This window comes from Oryctolagus cuniculus, chromosome 15 (genome assembly GCF_051225735.1).
Source record: "Oryctolagus cuniculus isolate XC-2025 breed Fujian yellow rabbit chromosome 15, ASM5122573v1, whole genome shotgun sequence".
Lineage (NCBI taxonomy): Eukaryota > Metazoa > Chordata > Mammalia > Lagomorpha > Leporidae > Oryctolagus > Oryctolagus cuniculus.
In genome coordinates, this window is record NC_142881.1 from 94746179 (window position 1) to 94770447 (window position 24269).

Below are 24269 nucleotides of genomic sequence, written 5' to 3' on the forward strand. Positions count from 1 at the left end.
TATCCAGAGAACACAAACACACACAGAGGCTGTAGCAAGATCTGGGATTGAGATAGCTACAAATCACCAGATAGTTTGGTTTTCATCCAGGAGTATCTGGACAAATTGTTGTGGATTTCGGGTGAAATTTAACCAAAAATCACCGTGATAATGGTTTTGGAGGAAAGCACAATCTTCCTGTTCGGCAAATGTATCCAATGTCATGTTTACAGAAAGAAATATCATGTTTTCTCAGGTTTCTGAAGCTTTCTTCCTAGAAAACTCGAATGTGTGGAGTATTTGACTCCAGGTGGAACCAATTAGCGTTTGCCAGCAGAAAACAAAAAGGGTCCTGCTAAAATGCATTCAAAACCTTAAAGTCCATAGAGAATATCCAGAAAACACAAACACACACAGAGGCTGTAGCAAGATCTGGGATTGAGATAGCTACAAATCACCAGATAGTTTGGTTTTCATCCAGGAGTATCTGGACAAATTGTTGTGGATTTCGGGTGAAATTTAACCAAAAATCACCGTGAAAGTGGTTTTGGAGAAAAGCACAATCTTCCTGTTCGGCAAATGTATCCAATGTCATGTTTACAGAAAGAAATATCATGTTTTCTCAGGTTTCTGAAGCTTTCTTCCTAGAAAACTCGAATGTGTGGAGGATTTGAGTCCAGGTGGAACCAATTAGCGTTTGCCAGCAGAAAACAAAAAGGGTCCTGCTAAAATGCATTCAAAACCTTAAAGTCCATAGAGAATATCCAGAAAACACAAACACACACAGAGGCTGTAGCAAGATCTGGGATTGAGATAGCTACAAATCACCAGATAGTTTGGTTTTCATCCAGGAGTATCTGGACAAATTGTTGTGGATTTCGGGTGAAATTTAACCAAAAATCACCGTGAAAGTGGTTTTGGAGAAAAGCACAATCTTCCTGTTCGGCAAATGTATCCAATGTCATGTTCACAGAAAGAAATATCATGTTTTCTCAGGTTTCTGAAGCTTTCTTCCTAGAAAACTCGAATGTGTGGAGGATTTGAGTCCAGGTGGAACCAATTAGCGTTTGCCAGCAGAAAACAAAAAGGGTCCTGCTAAAATGCATTCAAAACCTTAAAGTCCATAGAGAATATCCAGAGAACACAAACACACACAGAGGCTGTAGCAAGATCTGGGATTGAGATAGCTACAAATCACCAGATAGTTTTGTTTTCATCCAGGAGTATCGGGACAAATTGTTGTGGATTTCGGGTGACATTTAACCAAAAATCACCGTGATAATGGTTTTGGAGGAAAGCACAATCTTCCTGTTCGGCAAATGTATCCAATGTCATGTTTACACAAAGAAATATCATGTTTTCTCAGGTTTCTGAAGCTTTCTTCCTAGAAAACTCGAATGTGTGGAGGATTTGAGTCCAGGTGGAACCAATTAGCGTTTGCCAGCAGAAAACAAAAAGGGTCCTGCTAAAATGCATTCAAAACCTTAAAGTCCATAGAGAATATCCAGAAAACACAAACACACACAGAGGCTGTAGCAAGATCTGGGATTGAGATAGCTACAAATCACCAGATAGTTTGGTTTTCATCCAGGAGTATCTGGACAAATTGTTGTGGATTTCGGGTGAAATTTAACCAAAAATCACCGTGAAAGTGGTTTTGGAGAAAAGCACAATCTTCCTGTTCGGCAAATGTATCCAATGTCATGTTTACACAAAGAAATATCATGTTTTCTCAGGTTTCTGAAGCTTTCTTCCTAGAAAACTCGCATGTGTGGAGGATTTGACTCCAGGTGGAACCAATTAGCGTTTGCCAGCAGAAAACAAAAAGGGTCCTGCTAAAATGCATTCAAAACCTTAAAGTCCATAGAGAATATCCAGAAAACACAAACACACACGGAGGCTGTAGCAAGATCTGGGATTGAGATAGCTACAAATCACCAGATAGTTTGGTTTTCATCCAGGAGTATCTGGACAAATTGTTGTGGATTTCGGGTGAAATTTAACCAAAAATCACCGTGATAATGGTTTTGGAGGAAAGCACAATCTTCCTGTTCGGCAAATGTATCCAATGTCATGTTTACAGAAAGAAATATCATGTTTTCTCAGGTTTCTGAAGCTTTCTTCCTAGAAAACTCGAATGTGTGGAGTATTTGACTCCAGGTGGAACCAATTAGCGTTTGCCAGCAGAAAACAAAAAGGGTCCTGCTAAAATGCATTCAAAACCTTAAAGTCCATAGAGAATATCCAGAGAACACAAACACACACAGAGGCTGTAGGAAGATCTGGGATTGAGATAGCTACAAATCACCAGATAGTTTTGTTTTCATCCAGGAGTATCGGGACAAATTGTTGTGGATTTCGGGTGAAATTTAACCAAAAATCACCGTGAAAGTGGTTTTGGAGAAAACCACAATCTTCCTGTTCGGCAAATGTATCCAATGTCATGTTTACAGAAAGAAATATCATGTTTTCTCAGGTTTCTGAAGCTTTCTTCCTAGAAAACTCGAATGTGTGGAGGATTTGAGTCCAGGTGGAACCAATTAGCGTTTGCCAGCAGAAAACAAAAAGGGTCCTGCTAAAATGCATTCAAAACCTTAAAGTCCATAGAGAATATCCAGAAAACACAAACACACACAGAGGCTGTAGCAAGATCTGGGATTGAGATAGCTACAAATCACCAGATAGTTTGGTTTTCATCCAGGAGGATCTGGACAAATTGTTGTGGATTTCGGGTGAAATTTAACCAAAAATCACCGTGAAAGTGGTTTTGGAGAAAAGCAAAATCTTCCTGTTCAGCAAATGTATCCAATGTCATGTTCACAGAAAGAAATATCATGTTTTCTCAGGTTTCTGAAGCTTTCTTCCTAGAAAACTCGAATGTGTGGAGTATTTGACTCCAGGTGGAACAATTTAGCTTTTGCCAGCAGAAAACAAAAAGGGTCCTGCTACAATGCATTAAAAAATTAAAGTCCATAGAGAATATCCAGAGAAAACAAACACACACAGAGGCTGTAGCAAGATCTGGGATTGAGATAGCTAAAAATCACCAGATAGTTTTGTTTTCATCCAGGAGTATCTGGACAAATTGTTGTGGATTTCGGGTGAAATTTAACCAAAAATCACCGTGATAATGGTTTTAGAGAAAAGCACAATCTTCCTGTTCGGTAAATGTATCGAATGTCATGTTTACAGAAAAAAATATCATGTTTTCTCAGGTTTCTGAAGCTTCTTCCTAGAAAACTCGAATGTGTGGAGTATTTGAGTCCAGGTGGAACCAATTAGCGTTTGCCAGCAGAAAACAAAAAGGGTCCTGCTAAAATGCATTCAAAACCTTAAAGTCCATAGAGAATATCCAGAAAACACAAACACACAGAGAGGCTGTAGCAAGATCTGGGATTGAGATAGCTACAAATCACCAGAGAGTTTGGTTTTCATCCAGGAGTATCTGGACAAATTGTTGTGGATTTCGGGTGAAATTTAAGCAAAAATCACCGTGAAAGTGGTTTTGGAGAAAAGCACAATCTTCCTGTTCGGCAAATGTATCCAATGTCATGTTTACAGAAAGAAATATCATGTTTTCTCAGGTTTCTGAAGCTTTCTTCCTAGAAAACTCGAATGTGTGGAGGATTTGACTCCAGGTGGAACCAATTAGCGTTTGCCAGCAGAAAACAAAAAGGGTCCTGCTAAAATGCATTCAAAACCTTAAAGTCCATAGAGAATATCCAGAAAACAAAAACACACACAGAGGCTGTAGCAAGATCTGGGATTGAGATAGCTACAAATCACCAGATAGTTTGGTTTTCATCCAGGAGTATCTGGACAAATTGTTGTGGATTTCGGGTGAAATTTAACCAAAAATCACCGTGAAAGTGGTTTTGGAGAAAAGCACAATCTTCCTGTTCGGCAAATGTATCCAATGTCATGTTTACAGAAAGAAATATCATGTTTTCTCAGGTCTCTGAAGCTTTCTTCCTAGAAAACTCGAATGTGTGGAGGATTTGACTCCAGGTGGAACCAATTAGCGTTTGCCAGCAGAAAACAAAAAGGGTCCTGCTAAAATGCATTCAAAACCTTAAAGTCCATAGAGAATATCCAGAAAACACAAACACACACAGAGGCTGTAGCAAGATCTGGGATTGAGATAGCTACAAATCACCAGATAGTTTGGTTTTCATCCAGGAGTATCGGGACAAATTGTTGTGGATTTCGGGTGAAATTTAACCGAAAATCACCGTGATAATGGTTTTGGAGGAAAGCACAATCTTCCTGTTCGGCAAATGTATCCAATGTCATGTTTACAGAAAGAAATATCATGTTTTCTCAGGTTTCTGAAGCTTTCTTCCTAGAAAACTCGAATGTGTGGAGGATTTGAGTCCAGGTGGAACCAATTAGCCTTTGCCAGCAGAAAACAAAAAGGGTCCTGCTAAAATGCATTCAAAACCTTAAAGTCCATAGAGAATATCCAGAAAACACAAACACAACAGAGGCTGTAGCAAGATCTGGGATTGAGATAGCTACAAATCACCAGATAGTTTTGTTTTCATCCAGGAGTATCTGGACAAATTGTTGTGGATTTCGGGTGAAATTTAAGCAAAAATCACCGTGAAAGTGGTTTTGGAGAAAAGCACAATCTTCCTGTTCGGCAAATGTATCCAATGTCATGTTTACAGAAAGAAATATCATGTTTTCTCAGGTTTCTGAAGCTTTCTTCCTAGAAAACTCGAATGTGTGGAGGATTTGACTCCAGGTGGAACCAATTAGCGTTTGCCAGCAGAAAACAAAAAGGGTCCTGCTAAAATGCATTCAAAACCTTAAAGTCCATAGAGAATATCCAGAAAACACAAACACACACAGAGGCTGTAGCAAGATCTGGGATTGAGATAGCTACAAATCACCAGATAGTTTGGTTTTCATCCAGGAGTATCTGGACAAATTGTTGTGGATTTCGGGTGAAATTTAACCAAAAATCACCGTGAAAGTGGTTTTGGAGAAAAGCACAATCTTCCTGTTCGGCAAATGTATCCAATGTCATGTTCACAGAAAGAAATATCATGTTTTCTCAGGTTTCTGAAGCTTTCTTCCTAGAAAACTCGAATGTGTGGAGTATTTGACTCCAGGTGGAACAATTTAGCTTTTGCCAGCAGAAAACAAAAAGGGTCCTGCTACAATGCATTCAAAAACTTAAAGTCCATAGAGAATATCCAGAGAAAACAAACACACACAGAGGCTGTAGCAAGATCTGGGATTGAGATAGCTACAAATCACCAGATAGTTTTGTTTTCATCCAGGAGTATCTGGACAAATTGTTGTGGATTTCGGGTGAAATTTAACCAAAAATCACCGTGATAATGGTTTTAGAGAAAAGCACAATATTCCTGTTCGGTAAATGTATCGAATGTCATGTTTACAGAAAAAAATATCATGTTTTCTCAGGTTTCTGAAGCTTCTTCCTAGAAAACTCGAATGTGTGGAGTATTTGAGTCCAGGTGGAACCAATTAGCGTTTGCCAGCAGAAAACAAAAAGGGTCCTGCTAAAATGCATTCAAAACCTTAAAGTCCATAGAGAATATCCAGAAAACACAAACACACAGAGAGGCTGTAGCAAGATCTGGGATTGAGATAGCTACAAATCACCAGAGAGTTTGGTTTTCATCCAGGAGTATCTGGACAAATTGTTGTGGATTTCGGGTGAAATTTAACCAAAAATCACCGTGAAAGTGGTTTTGGAGAAAAGCACAATCTTCCTGTTCGGGAAATGTATCCAATGTCATGTTTACAGAAAGAAATATCATGTTTTCTCAGGTTTCTGAAGCTTTCTTCCTAGAAAACTCGAATGTGTGGAGGATTTGAGTCCAGGTGGAACCAATTAGCGTTTGCCAGCAGAAAACAAAAAGGGTCCTGCTAAAATGCATTCAAAACCTTAAAGTCCATAGAGAATGTCCAGAAAACACAAACACACACAGAGGCTGTAGCAAGATCTGGGATTGAGATAGCTACAAATCACCAGATAGTTTTGTTTTCATCCAGGAGTATCTGGACAAATTGTTGTGGATTTCGGGTGAAATTTAACCAAAAATCACCGTGAAAGTGGTTTTGGAGAAAAGCACAATCTTCCTGTTCGGCAAATGTATCCAATGTCATGTTTACAGAAAGAAATATCATGTTTTCTCAGGTTTCTGAAGCTTTCTTCCTAGAAAACTCGAATGTGTGGAGGATTTGAGTCCAGGTGGAACCAATTAGCGTTTGCCAGCAGAAAACAAAAAGGGTCCTGCTAAAATGCATTCAAAACCTTAAAGTCCATAGAGAATATCCAGAAAACACAAACACACAGAGAGGCTGTAGCAAGATTTGGGATTGAGATAGCTACAAATCACCAGATAGTTTGGTTTTCATCCAGGAGTATCTGGACAAATTGTTGTGGATTTCGGGTGAAATTTAACCAACAATCACCGTGAAAGTGGTTTTGGAGAAAAGCACAATCTTCCTGTTCGGCAAATGTATCCAATGTCATGTTTACAGAAAGAAATATCATGTTTTCTCAGGTTTCTGAAGCTTTCTTCCTAGAAAACTCGAATGTGTGGAGGATTTGAGTCCAGGTGGAACCAATTAGCTTTTGCCAGCAGAAAACAAAAAGGGTCCTGCTAAAATGCATTCAAAACCTTAAAGTCCATAGAGAATATCCAGAGAACACAAACACACACGGAGGCTGTAGCAAGATCTGGGATTGAGATAGCTACAAATCACCAGATAGTTTGGTTTTCATCCAGGAGTATCTGGACAAATTGTTGTGGATTTCGGGTGAAATTTAACCAAAAATCACCGTGAAAGTGGTTTTTGAGAAAAGCACAATCTTCCTGTTCGGCAAATGTATCCAATATCATGTTCACAGAAAGAAATATCATGTTTTCTCAGGTTTCTGAAGCTTTCTTCCTAGAAAACTCGAATGTGTGGAGTATTTGACTCCAGGTGGAACCAATTAGCGTTTGCCAGCAGAAAACAAAAAGGGTCCTGCTAAAATGCATTCAAAACCTTAAAGTCCATAGAGAATATCCAGAAAACACAAACACACACAGAGGCTGTAGCAAGATCTGGGATTGAGATAGCTACAAATCACCAGATAGTTTTGTTTTCATCCAGGAGTATCTGGACAAATTGTTGTGGATTTCGGGTGAAATTTTAGCAAAAATCACCGTGAAAGTGGTTTTGGAGAAAAGCACAATCTTCCTGTTCGGCAAATGTATCCAATGTCATGTTTACAGAAAGAAATATCATGTTTTCTCAGGTTTCTGAAGCTTTCTTCCTATAAAACTCGAATGTGTGGAGGATTTGAGTCCAGGTGGAACCAATTAGCGTTTGCCAGCAGAAAACAAAAAGGGTCCTGCTAAAATGCATTCAAAACCTTAAAGTCCATAGAGAATATCCAGAAAACACAAACACACACAGAGGCTGTAGCAAGATCTGGGATTGAGATAGCTACAAATCACCAGATAGTTTGGTTTTCATCCAGGAGTATCTGGACAAATTGTTGTGGATTTCGGGTGAAATTTAACCAAAAATCACCGTGAAAGTGGTTTTTGAGAAAAGCACAATCTTCCTGTTCGGCAAATGTATCCAATGTCATGTTCACAGAAAGAAATATCATGTTTTCTCAGGTTTCTGAAGCTTTCTTCCTAGAAAACTCGAATGTGTGTAGTATTTGACTCCAGGTGGAACCAATTAGCGTTTGCCAGCAGAAAACAAAAAGGGTCCTGCTAAAATGCATTCAAAACCTTAATGTCCATAGAGAATATCCAGAAAACACAAACACACACAGAGGCTGTAGCAAGATCTGGGATTGAGATAGCGACAAATCACCAGATAGTTTGGTTTTCATCCAGGAGTATCTGGACAAATTGTTGTGGATTTCGGGTGAAATTTAAGCAAAAATCACCGTGAAAGCGGTTTTGGAGAAAAGCACAATCTTCCTGTTCGGCAAATGTATCGAATGTCATGTTTACACAAAGAAATATCATGTTTTCTCAGGTTTCTGAAGCTTTCTTCCTAGAAAGCTAGAATGTGTGGAGTATTTGACTCCAGGTGGAACCATTTAGCTTTTGACAGCAGAAAACAAAAAGGGTCCTGCTAAAATGCATTCAAAAACTTAAAGTCCATAGAGAATATCCAGAGAAAACAAACACACACAGAGGCTGTAGAAAGATCTGGGATTGAGATAGCTACAAATCACCAGATAGTTTTGTTTTCATCCAGGAGTATCTGGACAAATTGTTGTGGATTTCTGGTGAAATTTAACCAAAAATCACCGTGAAAGTGGTTTTGGAGAAAAGCACAATCTTCCTGTTCGGCAAATGTATCCAATGTCATGTTTACAGAAAGAAATATCATGTTTTCTCAGGTTTCTGAAGCTTTCTTCCTAGAAAACTCGAATGTGTGGAGGATTTGAGTCCAGGTGGAACCAATTAGCGTTTGCCAGCAGAAAACAAAAAGGGTCCTGCTAAAATGCATTCAAAACCTTAAAGTCCATAGAGAATATCCAGAAAACACAAACACACACAGAGGCTGTAGCAAGATCTGGGATTGAGATAGCTACAAATCACCAGATAGTTTGGTTTTCATCCAGGAGTATCTGGACAAATTGTTGTGGATTTCAGGTGAAATTTAACCAAAAATCACCGTGAAAGTGGTTTTGGAGAAAAGCACAATCTTCCTGTTCGGCAAATGTATCCAATGTCATGTTTACACAAAGAAATATCATGTTTTCTCAGGTTTCTGAAGCTTTCTTCCTAGAAAACTCGAATGTGTGGAGGATTTGAGTCCAGGTGGAACCAATTAGCGTTTGCCAGCAGAAAACAAAAAGGGTCCTTCTAAAATGCATTCAAAACCTTAAAGTCCATAGAGAATATCCAGAGAACACAAACACACACAGAGGCTGTAGCAAGATCTGGGATTGAGATAGCTACAAATCACCAGATAGTTTTGTTTTCATCCAGGAGTATCTGGACAAATTGTTGTGGATTTCGGGTGAAATTTAACCAACAATCACCGTGAAAGTGGTTTTGGAGAAAAGCACAATCTTCCTGTTCGGCAAATGTATCCAATGTCATGTTTACAGAAAGAAATATCATGTTTTCTCAGGTTTCTGAAGCTTTCTTCCTAGAAAACTCGAATGTGTGGAGGATTTGAGTCCAGGTGGAACCAATTAGCGTTTGCCAGCAGAAAACAAAAAGGGTCCTGCTAAAATGCATTCAAAACCTTAAAGTCCATAGAGAATATCCAGAAAACACAAACACACACAGAGGCTGTAGCAAGATCTGGGATTGAGATAGCTACAAATCACCAGATAGTTTGGTTTTCATCCAGGAGTATCTGGACAAATTGTTGTGGATTTCGGGTGAAATTTAACCAAAAATCACCGTGAAAGTGGTTTTTGAGAAAAGCACAATCTTCCTGTTCGGCAAATGTATCCAATATCATGTTCACAGAAAGAAATATCATGTTTTCTCAGGTTTCTGAAGCTTTCTTCCTAGAAAACTCGAATGTGTGGAGTATTTGACTCCAGGTGGAACCAATTAGCGTTTGCCAGCAGAAAACAAAAAGGGTCCTGCTAAAATGCATTCAAAACCTTAATGTCCATAGAGAATATCCAGAAAACACAAACACACACAGAGGCTGTAGCAAGATCTGGGATTGAGATAGCGACAAATCACCAGATAGTTTGGTTTTCATCCAGGAGTATCTGGACAAATTGTTGTGGATTTCGGGTGAAATTTAAGCAAAAATCACCGTGAAAGCGGTTTTGGAGAAAAGCACAATCTTCCTGTTCGGCAAATGTATCGAATGTCATGTTTACACAAAGAAATATCATGTTTTCTCAGGTTTCTGAAGCTTTCTTCCTAGAAAACTCGAATGTGTGGAGTATTTGACTCCAGGTGGAACCATTTAGCTTTTGACAGCAGAAAACAAAAAGGGTCCTGCTAAAATGCATTCAAAAACTTAAAGTCCATAGAGAATATCCAGAGAAAACAAACACACACAGAGGCTGTAGAAAGATCTGGGATTGAGATAGCTACAAATCACCAGATAGTTTTGTTTTCATCCAGGAGTATCTGGACAAATTGTTGTGGATTTCTGGTGAAATTTAACCAAAAATCACCGTGAAAGTGGTTTTGGAGAAAAGCACAATCTTCCTGTTCGGGAAATGCATCCAATGTCATGTTTACAGAAAGAAATATCATGTTTTCTCAGGTTTCTGAAGCTTTCTTCCTAGAAAACTCGAATGTGTGGAGGATTTGAGTCCAGGTGGAACCAATTAGCGTTTGCCAGCAGAAAACAAAAAGGGTCCTGCTAAAATGCATTCAAAACCTTAAAGTCCATAGAGAATATCCAGAAAACACAAACACACACAGAGGCTGTAGCAAGATCTGGGATTGAGATAGCTACAAATCACCAGATAGTTTGGTTTTCATCCAGGAGTATCTGGACAAATTGTTGTGGATTTCAGGTGAAATTTAACCAAAAATCACCGTGAAAGTGGTTTTGGAGAAAAGCACAATCTTCCTGTTCGGCAAATGTATCCAATGTCATGTTTACACAAAGAAATATCATGTTTTCTCAGGTTTCTGAAGCTTTCTTCCTAGAAAACTCGAATGTGTGGAGGATTTGAGTCCAGGTGGAACCAATTAGCGTTTGCGAGCAGAAAACAAAAAGGGTCCTTCTAAAATGCATTCAAAACCTTAAAGTCCATAGAGAATATCCAGAGAACACAAACACACACAGAGGCTGTAGCAAGATCTGGGATTGAGATAGCTACAAATCACCAGATAGTTTGGTTTTCATCCAGGAGTATCTGGACAAATTGTTGTGGATTTCGGGTGAAATTTAACCAACAATCACCGTGAAAGTGGTTTTGGAGAAAAGCACAATCTTCCTGTTCGGCAAATGTATCCAATGTCATGTTTACAGAAAGAAATATCATGTTTTCTCAGGTTTCTGAAGCTTTCTTCCTAGAAAACTCGAATGTGTGGAGGATTTGAGTCCAGGTGGAACCAATTAGCGTTTGCCAGCAGAAAACAAAAAGGGTCCTGCTAAAATGCATTCAAAACCTTAAAGTCCATAGAGAATATCCAGAAAACACAAACACACACAGAGGCTGTAGCAAGATCTGGGATTGAGATAGCTACAAATCACCAGATAGTTTTGTTTTCATCCAGGAGGATCTGGACAAATTGTTGTGGATTTCGGGTGAAATTTAACCAAAAATCACCGTGAAAGTGGTTTTTGAGAAAAGCACAATCTTCCTGTTCGGCAAATGTATCCAATATCATGTTCACAGAAAGAAATATCATGTTTTCTCAGGTTTCTGAAGCTTTCTTCCTAGAAAACTCGAATGTGTGGAGGATTTGACTCCAGGTGGAACCAATTAGCGTTTGCCAGCAGAAAACAAAAAGGGTCCTGCTAAAAGGCATTCAAAACCTTAATGTCCATAGAGAATATCCAGAAAACACAAACACACACAGAGGCTGTAGCAAGATCTGGGATTGAGATAGCGACAAATCACCAGATAGTTTGGTTTTCATCCAGGAGTATCTGGACAAATTGTTGTGGATTTCGGGTGAAATTTAAGCAAAAATCACCGTGAAAGCGGTTTTGGAGAAAAGCACAATCTTCCTGTTCGGCAAATGTATCCAATGTCATGTTTACACAAAGAAATATCATGTTTTCTCAGGTTTCTGAAGCTTTCTTCCTAGAAAACTCGAATGTGTGGAGTATTTGACTCCAGGTGGAACCATTTAGCTTTTGACAGCAGAAAACAAAAAGGGTCCTGCTAAAATGCATTCAAAAACTTAAAGTCCATAGAGAATATCCAGAGAAAACAAACACACACAGAGCCTGTAGAAAGATCTGGGATTGAGATAGCTACAAATCACCAGATAGTTTTGTTTTCATCCAGGAGTATCTGGACAAATTGTTGTGGATTTCGGGTGAAATTTAACCAAAAATCACCGTGAAAGTGGTTTTGGAGAAAAGCACAATCTTCCTGTTCGGCAAATGTATCCAATGTCATGTTTACACAAAGAAATATCATGTTTTCTCAGGTTTCTGAAGCTTTCTTCCTAGAAAACTCGAATGTGTGGAGGATTTGAGTCCAGGTGGAACCAATTAGCGTTTGCCAGCAGAAAACAAAAAGGGTCCTGCTAAAATGCATTCAAAACCTTAAAGTCCATAGAGAATATCCAGAAAACACAAACACACACAGAGGCTGTAGCAAGATCTGGGATTGAGATAGCTACAAATCACCAGATAGTTTGGTTTTCATCCAGGAGTATCTGGACAAATTGTTGTGGATTTCGGGTGAAATTTAACCAACAATCACCGTGAAAGTGGTTTTGGAGAAAAGCACAATCTTCCTGTTCGGCAAATGTATCCAATGTCATGTTTACAGAAAGAAATATCATGTTTTCTCAGGTTTCTGAAGCTTTCTTCCTAGAAAACTCGAATGTGTGGAGTATTTGACTCCAGGTGGAACCAATTAGCGTTTGCCAGCAGAAAACAAAAAGGGTCCTGCTAAAATGCATTCAAAACCTTAAAGTCCATAGAGAATATCCAGAAAACACAAACACACACAGAGGCTGTAGGAAGATCTGGAATTGAGATAGCTACAAATCACCAGATAGTTTTGTTTTCATCCAGGAGTATCTGGACCAATTGTTGTGGATTTCGGGTGAAATTTAACCAAAAATCACCGTGAAAGTGGTTTTGGAGAAAAGCACAATCTTCCTGTTCGGGAAATGCATCCAATGTCATGTTTACAGAAAGAAATATCATGTTTTCTCAGGTTTCTGAAGCTTTCTTCCTAGAAAACTCGCATGTGTGGAGGATTTGACTCCAGGTGGAACCAATTAGCGTTTGCCAGCAGAAAACAAAAAGGGTCCTGCTAAAATGCATTCAAAACCTTAAAGTCCATAGAGAATATCCAGAAAACACAAACACACACAGAGGCTGTAGCAAGATCTGGCATTGAGATAGCTACAAATCACTAGATAGTTTGGTTTTCATCCAGGAGTATCTGGACAAATTGTTGTGGATTTCGGGTGAAATTTAACCAACAATCACCGTGAAAGTGGTTTTGGAGAAAAGCACAATCTTCCTGTTCGGCAAATGTATCCAATGTCATGTTTACAGAAAGAAATATCATGTTTTCTCAGGTTTCTGAAGCTTTCTTCCTAGAAAACTCGAATGTGTGTAGTATTTGACTCCAGGTGGAACCAATTAGCGTTTGCCAGCAGAAAACAAAAAGGGTCCTGCTAAAATGCATTCAAAACCTTAATGTCCATAGAGAATATCCAGAAAACACAAACACACACAGAGGCTGTAGCAAGATCTGGGATTGAGATAGCGACAAATCACCAGATAGTTTGGTTTTCATCCAGGAGTATCTGGACAAATTGTTGTGGATTTCGGGTGAAATTTAAGCAAAAATCACCGTGAAAGCGGTTTTGGAGAAAAGCACAATCTTCCTGTTCGGCAAATGTATCGAATGTCATGTTTACACAAAGAAATATCATGTTTTCTCAGGTTTCTGAAGCTTTCTTCCTAGAAAACTCGAATGTGTGGAGTATTTGACTCCAGGTGGAACCATTTAGCTTTTGACAGCAGAAAACAAAAAGGGTCCTGCTAAAATGCATTCAAAAACTTAAAGTCCATAGAGAATATCCAGAGAAAACAAACACACACAGAGGCTGTAGAAAGATCTGGGATTGAGATAGCTACAAATCACCAGATAGTTTTGTTTTCATCCAGGAGTATCTGGACAAATTGTTGTGGATTTCTGGTGAAATTTAACCAAAAATCACCGTGAAAGTGGTTTTGGAGAAAAGCACAATCTTCCTGTTCGGCAAATGTATCCAATGTCATGTTTACACAAAGAAATATCATGTTTTCTCAGGTTTCTGAAGCTTTCTTCCTAGAAAACTCGAATGTGTGGAGGATTTGAGTCCAGGTGGAACCAATTAGCGTTTGCCAGCAGAAAACAAAAAGGGTCCTGCTAAAATGCATTCAAAACCTTAAAGTCCATAGAGAATATCCAGAGAACACAAACACACACAGAGGCTGTAGCAAGATCTGGGATTGAGATAGCTACAAATCACCAGATAGTTTTGTTTTCATCCAGGAGTATCTGGACAAATTGTTGTGGATTTCGGGTGAAATTTAACCAACAATCACCGTGAAAGTGGTTTTGGAGAAAAGCACAATCTTCCTGTTCGGCAAATGTATCCAATGTCATGTTTACAGAAAGAAATATCATGTTTTCTCAGGTTTCTGAAGCTTTCTTCCTAGAAAACTCGAATGTGTGGAGGATTTGAGTCCAGGTGGAACCAATTAGCATTTGCCAGCAGAAAACAAAAAGGGTCCTGCTAAAATGCATTCAAAACCTTAAAGTCCATAGAGAATATCCAGAAAACACAAACACACACAGAGGCTGTAGCAAGATCTGGGATTGAGATAGCTACAAATCACCAGATAGTTTGGTTTTCATCCAGGAGTATCTGGACAAATTGTTGTGGATTTCGGGTGAAATTTAACCAAAAATCACCGTGAAAGTGGTTTTTGAGAAAAGCACAATCTTCCTGTTCGGCAAATGTATCCAATATCATGTTCACAGAAAGAAATATCATGTTTTCTCAGGTTTCTGAAGCTTTCTTCCTAGAAAACTCGAATGTGTGGAGTATTTGACTCCAGGTGGAACCAATTAGCGTTTGCCAGCAGAAAACAAAAAGGGTCCTGCTAAAATGCATTCAAAACCTTAATGTCCATAGAGAATATCCAGAAAACACAAACACACACAGAGGCTGTAGCAAGATCTGGGATTGAGATAGCGACAAATCACCAGATAGTTTGGTTTTCATCCAGGAGTATCTGGACAAATTGTTGTGGATTTCGGGTGAAATTTAAGCAAAAATCACCGTGAAAGCGGTTTTGGAGAAAAGCACAATCTTCCTGTTCGGCAAATGTATCGAATGTCATGTTTACACAAAGAAATATCATGTTTTCTCAGGTTTCTGAAGCTTTCTTCCTAGAAAACTCGAATGTGTGGAGTATTTGACTCCAGGTGGAACCATTTAGCTTTTGACAGCAGAAAACAAAAAGGGTCCTGCTAAAATGCATTCAAAAACTTAAAGTCCATAGAGAATATCCAGAGAAAACAAACACACACAGAGGCTGTAGAAAGATCTGGGATTGAGATAGCTACAAATCACCAGATAGTTTTGTTTTCATCCAGGAGTATCTGGACAAATTGTTGTGGATTTCTGGTGAAATTTAACCAAAAATCACCGTGAAAGTGGTTTTGGAGAAAAGCACAATCTTCCTGTTCGGGAAATGCATCCAATGTCATGTTTACAGAAAGAAATATCATGTTTTCTCAGGTTTCTGAAGCTTTCTTCCTAGAAAACTCGAATGTGTGGAGGATTTGAGTCCAGGTGGAACCAATTAGCGTTTGCCAGCAGAAAACAAAAAGGGTCCTGCTAAAATGCATTCAAAACCTTAAAGTCCATAGAGAATATCCAGAAAACACAAACACACACAGAGGCTGTAGCAAGATCTGGGATTGAGATAGCTACAAATCACCAGATAGTTTGGTTTTCATCCAGGAGTATCTGGACAAATTGTTGTGGATTTCAGGTGAAATTTAACCAAAAATCACCGTGAAAGTGGTTTTGGAGAAAAGCACAATCTTCCTGTTCGGCAAATGTATCCAATGTCATGTTTACAGAAAGAAATATCATGTTTTCTCAGGTTTCTGAAGCTTTCTTCCTAGAAACTCGAATGTGTGGAGGATTTGAGTCCAGGTGGAACCAATTAGCGTTTGCCAGCAGAAAACAAAAAGGGTCCTGCTAAAATGCATTCAAAACCTTAAAGTCCATAGAGAATATCCAGAAAACACAAACACACACAGAGGCTGTAGCAAGATCTGGCATTGAGATAGCTACAAATCACCAGATAGTTTTGTTTTCATCCAGGAGTATCTGGACAAATTGTTGTGGATTTCGGGTGAAATTTAACCAAAAATCACCGTGAAAGTGGTTTTGGAGGAAAGCACAATCTTCCTGTTCGGCAAATGTATCCAATGTCATGTTTACAGAAAGAAATATCATGTTTTCTCAGGTTTCTGAAGCTTTCTTCCTAGAAAACTCGAATGTGTGGAGGATTTTAGTCCAGGTGGAACCAATTAGCGTTTGCCAGCAGAAAACAAAAAGGGTCCTGCTAAAATGCATTCAAAACCTTAAAGTCCATAGAGAATATCCAGAAAACACAAACACACACAGAGGCTGTAGCAAGATCTGGGATTGAGATAGCTACAAATCACCAGATAGTTTGGTTTTCATCCAGGAGTATCTGGACAAATTGTTGTGGATTTCGGGTGAAATTTAACCAAAAATCACCGTGATAATGGTTTTGGAGGAAAGCACAATCTTCCTGTTCGGCAAATGTATCCAATGTCATGTTTACAGAAAGAAATATCATGTTTTCTCAGGTTTCTGAAGCTTTCTTCCTAGAAAACTCGAATGTGTGGAGTATTTGACTCCAGGTGGAACCAATTAGCGTTTGCCAGCAGAAAACAAAAAGGGTCCTGCTAAAATGCATTCAAAACCTTAAAGTCCATAGAGAATATCCAGAGAACACAAACACACACAGAGGCTGTAGCAAGATTTGGGATTGAGATACTTACAAATCACCAGATAGTTTTGTTTTCATCCAGGAGTATCTGGACAAATTGTTGTGGATTTTGGGTGAAATTTAACCAAAAATCATCGTGAAAGTGGTTTTGGAGAAAAGCACAATCTTCCTGTTCGGGAAATGTATCCAATGTCATGTTTACAGAAAGAAATATCATGTTTTCTCAGGTTTCTGAAGCTTTCTTCCTAGAAAACTCGCATGTGTGGAGGATTTGACTCCAGGTGGAACCAAATAGCGTTTGCCAGCAGAAAACAAAAAGGGTCCTGCTAAAATGCATTCAAAACCTTAAAGTCCATAGAGAATATCCAGAAAACACAAACACACACAGAGGCTGTAGCAAGATCTGGGATTGAGATAGCTACAAATCACCAGATACTTTGGTTTTCATCCAGGAGTATCTGGACAAATTGTTGTGGATTTCGGGTGAAATGTAACCAAAAATCACCGTGATAATGGTTTTGGAGGAAAGCACAATCTTCCTGTTCGGCAAATGTATCCAATGTCATGTTTACAGAAAGAAATATCATGTTTTCTCAGGTTTCTGAAGCTTTCTTCCTAGAAAACTCGCATGTGTGGAGGATTTGACTCCAGGTGGAACCAATTAGCGTTTGCCAGCAGAAAACAAAAAGGGTCCTGCTAAAATGCATTCTAAACCTTAAAGTCCATAGAGAATATCCAGAAAACACAAACACACACAGAGGTTGTAGCAAGATCTGGGATTGAGATAGCTACAAATCACCAGATAGTTTTGTTTTCATCCAGGAGTATCTGGACAAATTGTTGTGGATTTCGGGTGAAATTTAAGCAAAAATCACCGTGAAAGTGGTTTTGGAGAAAAGCACAATCTTCCTGTTCGGCAAATGTATCCAATGTCATGTTTACAGAAAGAAATATCATGTTTTCTCAGGTTTCTGAAGCTTTCTTCCTAGAAAACTCGAATGTGTGGAGTATTTGAGTCCAGGTGGAACCAATTAGAGTTTGCCAGCAGAAAACAAAAAGGGTCCTGCTAAAATGCATTCAAAACCTTAAAGTCCATAGAGAATATCCAGAAAACACAAACACACACAGAGGCTGTAGCAAGATCTGGGATTGAGATAGCTACAAATCACCAGATAGTTTTGTTTTCATCCAGGAGTATCTGGACAAATTGTTGTGGATTTCGGGTGAAATTTAACCAAAAATCACCGTGATAATGGTTTTGGAAGAAAGCACAATCTTCCTGTTCGGCAAATGTATCCAATGTCATGTTTACAGAAAGAAATATCATGTTTTCTCAGGTTTCTGAAGCTTTCTTCCTAGAAAACTCGAATGTGTGGAGTATTTGAGTCCAGGTGGAACCAATTAGCGTTTGCCAGCAGAAAACAAAAAGGGTCCTGCTAAAATGCATTCAAAACCTTAAAGTCCATAGAGAATATCCAGAAAACACAAACACACACAGAGGCTGTAGCAAGATCTGGGATTGAGATAGCTACAAATCACCAGATAGTTTGGTTTTCATCCAGGAGTATCTGGACAAATTGTTGTGGATTTCGGGTGAAATTTAACCAAAAATCATCGTGAAAGTGGTTTTGGAGAAAAGCACAATCTTCCTGTTCGGGAAATGTATCCAATGTCATGTTTACAGAAAGAAATATCATGTTTTCTCAGGTTTCTGAAGCTTTCTTCCTAGAAAACTCGCATGTGTGGAGGATTTGACTCCAGGTGGAACCAATTAGCGTTTGCCAGCAGAAAACAAAAAGGGTCCTGCTAAAATGCATTCAAAACCTTAAAGTCCATAGAGAATATCCAGAAAACACAAACACACAGAGAGGCTGTAGCAAGATCTGGGATTGAGATAGCTACAAATCACCAGATAGTTTGGTTTTCATCCAGGAGTATCTGGACAAATTGTTGTGGATTTCGGGTGAAATTTGACCAAAAATCACCGTGAAAGTGGTTTTGGAGAAAAGCACAATCTTCCTGTTCGGCAAATGTATCCAATGTCATGTTTACAGAAAGAAATATCATGTTTTCTCAGGTTTCTGAAGCTTTCTTCCTAGAAAACTCGAATGTGTGGAGTATTTGACTCCAGGTGGAACCAATTAGCGTTTGCCAGCAGAAAACAAAAAGGGTCCTGCTAAAATGCATTCAAAACCTTAAAGTCCATAGAGAATATCCAGAGAACACAAACACACACAGAGGCTGTAGCAAGATTTGGGATTGAGATACTTACAAATCACCAGATAGTTTTGTTTTCATCCAGGAGTATCTGGACAAATTGTTGTGGATTTTGGGTGAAATTTAACCAAAAATCATCGTGAAAGTGGTTTTGGAGAAAAGCACAATCTTCCTGTTCGGGAAATGTATCCAATGTCATGTTTACAGAAAGAAATATCATGTTTTCTCAGGTTTCTGAAGCTTTCTTCCTAGAAAACTCGCATGTGTGGAGGATTTGACTCCAGGTGGAACCAAATAGCGTTTGCCAGCAGAAAACAAAAAGGGTCCTGCTAAAATGCATTCAAAACCTTAAAGTCCATAGAGAATATCCAGAAAACACAAACACACACAGAGGCTGTAGCAAGATCTGGGATTGAGATAGCTACAAATCACCAGATACTTTGGTTTTCATCCAGGAGTATCTGGACAAATTGTTGTGGATTTCGGGTGAAATGTAACCAAAAATCACCGTGATAATGGTTTTGGAGGAAAGCACAATCTTCCTGTTCGGCAAATGTATCCAATGTCATGTTTACAGAAAGAAATATCATGTTTTCTCAGGTTTCTGAAGCTTTCTTCCTAGAAAACTCGCATGTGTGGAGGATTTGACTCCAGGTGGAACCAATTAGCGTTTGCCAGCAGAAAACAAAAAGGGTCCTGCTAAAATGCATTCTAAACCTTAAAGTCCATAGAGAATATCCAGAAAACACAAACACACACAGAGGTTGTAGCAAGATCTGGGATTGAGATAGCTACAAATCACCAGATAGTTTTGTTTTCATCCAGGAGTATCTGGACAAATTGTTGTGGATTTCGGGTGAAATTTAAGCAAAAATCACCGTGAAAGTGGTTTTGGAGAAAAGCACAATCTTCCTGTTCGGCAAATGTATCCAATGTCATGTTTACAGAAAGAAATATCATGTTTTCTCAGGTTTCTGAAGCTTTCTTCCTAGAAAACTCGAATGTGTGGAGTATTTGAGTCCAGGTGGAACCAATTAGAGTTTGCCAGCAGAAAACAAAAAGGGTCCTGCTAAAATGCATTCAAAACCTTAAAGTCCATAGAGAATATCCAGAAAACACAAACACACACAGAGGCTGTAGCAAGATCTGGGATTGAGATAGCTACAAATCACCAGATAGTTTTGTTTTCATCCAGGAGTATCTGGACAAATTGTTGTGGATTTCGGGTGAAATTTAACCAAAAATCACCGTGATAATGGTTTTGGAAGAAAGCACAATCTTCCTGTTCGGCAAATGTATCCAATGTCATGTTTACAGAAAGAAATATCATGTTTTCTCAGGTTTCTGAAGCTTTCTTCCTAGAAAACTCGAATGTGTGGAGTATTTGAGTCCAGGTGGAACCAATTAGCGTTTGCCAGCAGAAAACAAAAAGGGTCCTGCTAAAATGCATTCAAAACCTTAAAGTCCATAGAGAATATCCAGAAAACACAAACACACACAGAGGCTGTAGCAAGATCTGGGATTGAGATAGCTACAAATCACCAGATAGTTTGGTTTTCATCCAGGAGTATCTGGACAAATTGTTGTGGATTTCGGGTGAAATTTAACCAAAAATCATCGTGAAAGTGGTTTTGGAGAAAAGCACAATCTTCCTGTTCGGGAAATGTATCCAATGTCATGTTTACAGAAAGAAATATCATGTTTTCTCAGGTTTCTGAAGCTTTCTTCCTAGAAAACTCGCATGTGTGGAGGATTTGACTCCAGGTGGAACCAATTAGCGTTTGCCAGCAGAAAACAAAAAGGGTCCTGCTAAAATGCATTCAAAACCTTAAAGTCCATAGAGAATATCCAGAAAACACAAACACACAGAGAGGCTGTAGCAAGATCTGGGATTGAGATAGCTACAAATCACCAGATAGTTTGGTTTTCATCCAGGAGTATCTGGACAAATTGTTGTGGATTTCGGGTGAAATTTGACCAAAAATCACCGTGAAAGTGGTTTTGGAGAAAAGCACAATCTTCCTGTTCGGCAAATGTATCCAATGTCATGTTTACACAAAGAAATATCATGTTTTCTCAGGTTTCTGAAGCTTTCTTCCTAGAAAACTCGAATGTGTGGAGGATTTGAGTCCAGGTGGAACCAATTAGCGTTTGCCAGCAGAAAACAAAAAGGGTCCTGCTAAAATGCATTCAAAACCTTAAAGTCCATAGAGAATATCCAGAAAACACAAACACACACAGAGGCTGTAGCAAGATCTGGGATTGAGATAGCTACAAATCACCAGATAGTTTGGTTTTCATCCAGGAGTATCTGGACAAATTGTTGTGGATTTCGGGTGAAATTTAACCAAAAATCACCGTGATAATGGTTTTGGAGGAAAGCACAATCTTCCTGTTCGGCAAATGTATCCAATGTCATGTTTACAGAAAGAAATATCATGTTTTCTCAGGTTTCTGAAGCTTTCTTCCTAGAAAACTCGCATGTGTGGAGGATTTGAGTCCAGGTGGAACCAATTAGCGTTTGCCAGCAGAAAACAAAAAGGGTCCTGCTAAAATGCATTCAAAACCTTAAAGTCCATAGAGAATAACCAGAAAACACAAACACACACAGAGGCTGTAGCAAGATTTTGGATTGAGATACTTACAAATCACCAGATAGTTTTGTTTTCATCCAGGAGTATCTGGACAAATTGTTGTGGATTTCGGGTGAAATTTAACCAAAAATCACCGTGAAAGTGGTTTTGGAGAAAAGCACAATCTTCCTGTTCGGGAAATGCATCCAATGTCATGTTTACAGAAAGAAATATCATGTTTTCTCAGGTTTCTGAAGCTTTCTTCCTAGAAAACTCGCATGTGTGGAGTATTTGAGTCCAGGTGGAACCAATTAGAGTTTGCCAGCAGAAAACAAAAAGGGTCCTGCTAAAATGCATTCAAAACCTTAAAGTCCATAGAGAATATCCAGAGAACACAAACACACACAGAGGCTGTAGCAAGATCTGGGATTGAGATAGCTATAAATCACCAGATAGTTTTGTTTTCATCCAGGAGTATCTGGACAAATTGTTGTGGATTTCGGGTGAAATTTAACCAAAAATCACCGTGATAATGGTTTTGGAGGAAAGCACAATCTTCCTGTTCGGCAAATGTATCCAATGTCATGTTTACAGAAAGAAATATCATGTTTTCTCAGGTTTCTGAAGCTTTCTTCCTAGAAAACTCGAATGTGTGGAGTATTTGAGTCCAGGTGGAACCAATTAGCGTTTGCCAGCAGAAAACAAAAAGGGTCCTGCTAAAATGCATTCAAAACCTTAAAGTCCATAGAGAATATCCAGAAAACACAAACACACACAGAGGCTGTAGCAAGATCTGGGATTGAGATAGCTACAAATCACCAGATAGTTTGGTTTTCATCCAGGAGTATCTGGACAAATTGTTGTGGATTTCGGGTGAAATTTAACCAAAAATCACCGTGATAATGGTTTTGGAGGAAAGCACAATCTTCCTGTTCGTCAAATGTATCCAATGTCATGTTTACAGAAAGAAATATCATTTTCTCAGTTTTCTCAGGTTTCTGAAGCTTTCTTCCTAGAAAACTCGAATGTGTGGAGGATTTGAGTCCAGGTGGAACCAATTAGCGTTTGCCAGCAGAAAACAAAAAGGGTCCTGCTAAAATGCATTCAAAACCTTAAAGTCCATAGAGAATATCCAGAAAACACAAACACACACAGAGGCTGTAGCAAGATTTGGGATTGTGATACTTACAAATCACCAGATAGTTTTGTTTTCATCCAGGAGTATCTGGACAAATTGTTGTGGATTTCGGGTGAAATTTAACCAAAAATCACCGTGAAAGTGGTTTTGGAGAAAAGCACAATCTTCCTGTTCGGGAAATGTATCCAATGTCATGTTTACAGAAAGAAATATCATGTTTTCTCAGGTTTCTGAAGCTTTCTTCCTAGAAAACTCGAATGTGTGGAGGATTTGAGTCCAGGTGGAACCAATTAGCGTTTGCCAGCAGAAAACAAAAAGGGTCCTGCTAAAATGCATTCAAAACCTTAAAGTCCATAGAGAATATCCAGAGAACACAAACACACACAGAGGCTGTAGCAAGATCTGGGATTGAGATAGCTACAAATCACCAGATAGTTTTGTTTTCATCCAGGAGTATCGGGACAAATTGTTGTGGATTTCGGGTGAAATTTAACCAAAAATCACCGTGATAATGGTTTTGGAGGAAAGCACAATCTTCCTGTTCGGCAAATGTATCCAATGTCATGTTTACAGAAAGAAATATCATGTTTTCTCAGGTTTCTGAAGCTTTCTTCCTAGAAAACTCGAATGTGTGGAGTATTTGACTCCAGGTGGAACCAATTAGCGTTTGCCAGCAGAAAACAAAAAGGGTCCTACTAAAATGCATTCAAAACCTTAAAGTCCATAGAGAATATCCAGAAAACACAAACACACACAGAGGCTGTAGCAAGATTTGGGATTGAGATACTTACAAATCACCAGATAGTTTGGTTTTCATCCAGGAGTATCTGGACAAATTGTTGTGGATTTCGGGTGAAATTTAACCAAAAATCACCGTGATAATGGTTTTGGAGGAAAGCACAATCTTCCTGTTCGGCAAATGTATCCAATGTCATGTTTACAGAAAGAAATATCATGTTTTCTCAGGTTTCTGAAGCTTTCTTCCTAGAAAACTCGCATGTGTGGAGGATTTGACTCCAGGTGGAACCAATTAGCGTTTGCCAGCAGAAAACAAAAAGGGTCCTGCTAAAATGCATTCAAAACCTTAAAGTCCATAGAGAATATCCAGAAAACACAAACACACACAGAGGCTGTAGCAAGATCTGGGATTGAGATAGCTACAAATCACCAGATAGTTTTGTTTTCATCCAGGAGTATCTGGACAAATTGTTGTGGATTTCGGGTGAAATTTGACCAAAAATCACCGTGAAAGTGGTTTTGGAGAAAAGCACAATCTTCCTGTTCGGCAAATGTATCCAATGTCATGTTTACAGAAAGAAATATCATGTTTTCTCAGGTTTCTGAAGCTTTCTTCCTAGAAAACTCGAATGTGTGGAGTATTTGACTCCAGGTGGAACCATTTAGCGTTTGCCAGCAGAAAACAAAAAGGGTCCTGCTAAAATGCATTCAAAACCTTAAAGTCCATAGAGAATATCCAGAAAACACAAACACACACAGAGGCTGTAGCAAGATCTGGGATTGAGATAGCTACAAATCACCAGATAGTTTGGTTTTCATCCAGGTGTATCTGGACAAATTGTTGTGGATTTCGGGTGAAATTTAACCAAAAATCACCGTGATAATGGTTTTGGAGGAAAGCACAATCTTCCTGTTCGGCAAATGTATCCAATGTCATGTTTACAGAAAGA